This window comes from Callospermophilus lateralis, chromosome 10 (assembly GCF_048772815.1).
Source record: "Callospermophilus lateralis isolate mCalLat2 chromosome 10, mCalLat2.hap1, whole genome shotgun sequence".
NCBI lineage: Eukaryota > Metazoa > Chordata > Mammalia > Rodentia > Sciuridae > Callospermophilus > Callospermophilus lateralis.
Genome location: NC_135314.1, coordinates 129,017,557 through 129,021,137, shown reverse-complemented (window position 1 = coordinate 129,021,137; position 3,581 = coordinate 129,017,557).

Here is a 3,581-nt window from a genome sequence, read left to right as displayed (position 1 = left end):
TTTATAAATGCAATAAGGTTCATTGAAGTTTTCAATTTATTAATTGTCCTTGATTTTACTCCAGTCTATTATTAAATGCTCCCATAAAATTGGAAATGCTGTTTATACTTTATACCAAAAGACTCAGAACTTTACCAAGAACTATAATTAATTGTTCTAAAGATCCTGACTTACATCTTTAAAAAAAAAAAAATAGACATGTGATATGCTGCCTCTCTGGAGGCCTAAAATGGGTGTTAGTTCAGGCAATTTAAATAACACCATCTCTTCTGACAGAACAAAAGTTCAGGATAAGGATTCTTCAGGGTAGGGCTTCTACCCCATGAAAAACTCAAGGTAAATTTTTTATAAAACTTATCTGGTCTCTTTTTACAACGTGCCTAATACAACAAGCTTTCTTCCAAATTCGATATTTCTCTTTTCATGCTTCTTAAGGAACTGCACCATTAGTGTGAAGAGAGAATGGAGGCTATAGGTCTCCAGTACAATTGATGGCACTTCCTAAATCACTTGTTACAACTGCTGTCCTGTCTCCTTGAATAAGGCTTTTAAGGGCAGATAACTTGCTTTCCAACAAAGAGATCACACTTCCTAGTTACTCTATATGTATGTTTAAATTCTGAAATGTCATTAACATGAATCTATTGCCTTGGGAAATGTAATACCTGGGCTTACTGGGTGGAAATACAACTGTCTTCGCTTAAGTCCATAAATAATTGGAACGTGATAAGGAGCTTCAAGAAGTCTCATGCATCTTACCAAGGCATCTCCTTGCAGACTGGAGAGCCTCAGTCACCTCAGATGGTGCTGTAAGATCTAAATACTTGGTGCATTGCATTGTGCTAAGTAGAGTAAGCCAGAGAAAGACAAATACTGTATGACATCACTTACTTGTGGAATCCTGGGGGACAAATCTCAAACTCATAAAAACAGAGTAGAATGTTGATTGCCCAGGACTGAGGAAGGTGGGTGGAGTGGGGAAATGTTGGTCAACACAGACAAACTCAGTTATAACAAGAGTGAGTCCTGAAGAGCCGCTGTCTCTAGCATGGGAACTGTAATGAATAATACTGGATTTTATACTTGAAATTTGCTGAGAATAGGTCTTAAGTTTTCACACACACACACACACAACTGTGTGAGGTGATGGGCTAATTGGCTTGATTATAGTAATCATTTCACATTGTGTAAGTACATCAAATCATTACGTTGTACACTTTAAATACGTTCAGTTTTATTTGTCAGTTACTTCAATAAAGCTGAAAAGAAAAATGTATTCAAAAGGAGTTTAGAAAAGGTAATTAAGCCAGGTGTGGTGGCGCACTAACCTGTAATCCCAGCGCCTTGGGAGGCTGAGGCAGGAGGATCACAAGTTCAAAGCCAGCCTCAGCACTGAGGAGGTGCTAAGCAACCTAGTGAGACCCTGTCTCTAAATAAAATACAAAATAGGGCTGGGGATGTGGCTCAGTGGACAAGTTCAATCCCTGGTTCATTGCAATAACATTCTCCCCCCAAAAGAAGAGGTAATTAAATTAAGTTGGGGTCATCAGGGTAAGCCCTAATCTAATACAATTGCTGTCCTTGTAGAAGAGGAAATTAAGATACAGGCACAGAGAGAAGACCATAAAAACACACACAGGAAAGAAGATTGCCATGTGCAACCAAGGAGAGAGAACTCAGAAGAAACCAATCCCCAGCACCCAGATACAGAATTGCCAGCCTCCTCAAAAATCACATTCTGTTGTTCAACCACACACACCCCCCAAAAGAAAATTCTGGAAAAAGCACTGAAATAGATCTATCTACCTCTTTATGGAAAGAAAACACATACTATTAAGGCACTTGAGTTTTGAACTTAAACCTTTCTCATAATAATTTTTATATAATGTCCATTTAGAGAGATTTGGTCATCTGGATCAGACACTCAGTCAACATACTGACTTATTTTAGATGTATCCAAGAAAAACAATTCTTATCAGAAAAAAAAAAAAGAAAAATCACTTTCTAAACCAGTTTTCAACTTGTGCTTTTTCAATAATTTCCAATCAATCTCATTGTCAACTAGAGTTAACAGCTCCTAACATGAGACAACCTCTTCACTCCTCAAATAGAGGTGCAAATGTTTCTAAGATAACATTCTTAAGGGCAGATGGTGTTTGGCACACACAGTGCCCCCCACCCCCAACCATAAGCACCAGAGGACCAGCAGGGGCAATGGGAATCAAGTGGGAGAACAATTTGGAACAAGCCAAGCCTCAAAGAGGAGAGACCGGGTCAACATAGGAGCTTGCGTGCACACAACTCAAGAGGATTTTATATTCTGTTTGACTTGGGTAATGTGAGTCTCAGCTACATTGTAATTTTCTTTGCTGTTTCTGCTCTATGCTCCTGGGAGCTCACACACTGACCCAGGCACGCAACTGGAGGGGTTCACCAGCAGACTCCACCTCCTGCCTCCCCGCTGTGTGCTGGATTCTATAAGCTACTCTGCCTGCTTGAGCCACCCTCAACCCCGAACCCCAGGGCCAGGCAGAAAGCCAGAGAGTTAGTCCTTCTGCAAGCATATCTCAGCCAATAACAAACGGATATGGTGTATTCTGCACTGTTGCCCAGCATTCCCCCACGGGACTGAGCAGCAGTGGTCCACACTAGTAACTTGGTTGATAACACAGCCCTCATTGGCTGCTTTTCCTTTCCTATCTCAGCTCTCCACTCCTAAGATCTTCTAGGGTCACTTCCCACATAAACTATTTGCACATGAACCCTTGTATCTGGATCTGCTTTTGGTTTGGAGTAGGAGCCAAACGAGGAGTCTCCATGCCTTAGCACAGAGAAGATAGTAAAATGTTTCATTGAATTGCAGAAGGACAAAGACCCGGGAGAGATTGCTGCAACATGATCACCCACCCATAATCTGTATGTCAGCTTGCTTGACTGTTTATATATCACCCCCATATCCACTGCCTGGTTCATTATCCATGTTCCAATCTTGCTTTAGAGATTAGTAGCTGTGCAACTAAGCTTGGGCAGCCTCCTTAATTTTTTGGTGCTCATTTCTTTACCTGTAAAAGTATCAGTTGTATGGGGTTCACTAATTCTTTTTGTGGTCATTTCTCTGTTATTATCCCAAGTCTTTAAACGTTTCTGCAGGGCTGTCTTGTACTTTCTTGGTTGTGATTCAGAAATTCGGGGAAAGCTTGTGAGCCTCCTCTTGGGCCAAACAGTCCAGATGGGTCCTTGGGAGTAATTTCAGCATCTATAAGGAAAAGTTCCCATGAACAAAAGAAACCTAGGGGTCAGAGTCAGATTCACAAAGTCCAGGTGCCTCTCCCTTGTCAACCTTGGGGGATGACATTTTGTTTGATTACAGGAACTAGTGGGTTTTCTTATGAAAGGCCAGAGACATTTTCCTCCATCATAGACTTTGTTTATTTCCTATTTCTTTAAACAAGTTTCAAGAAGAGCATTTAGAAAATTTCTGCTGAATCCTAATTATACCCTCATGGCCTATAAGAGTGAATTGACCTCTCATAAATTATACAAGTGGAATAAATCACACAATGAGAGAATTTGGTTCAATG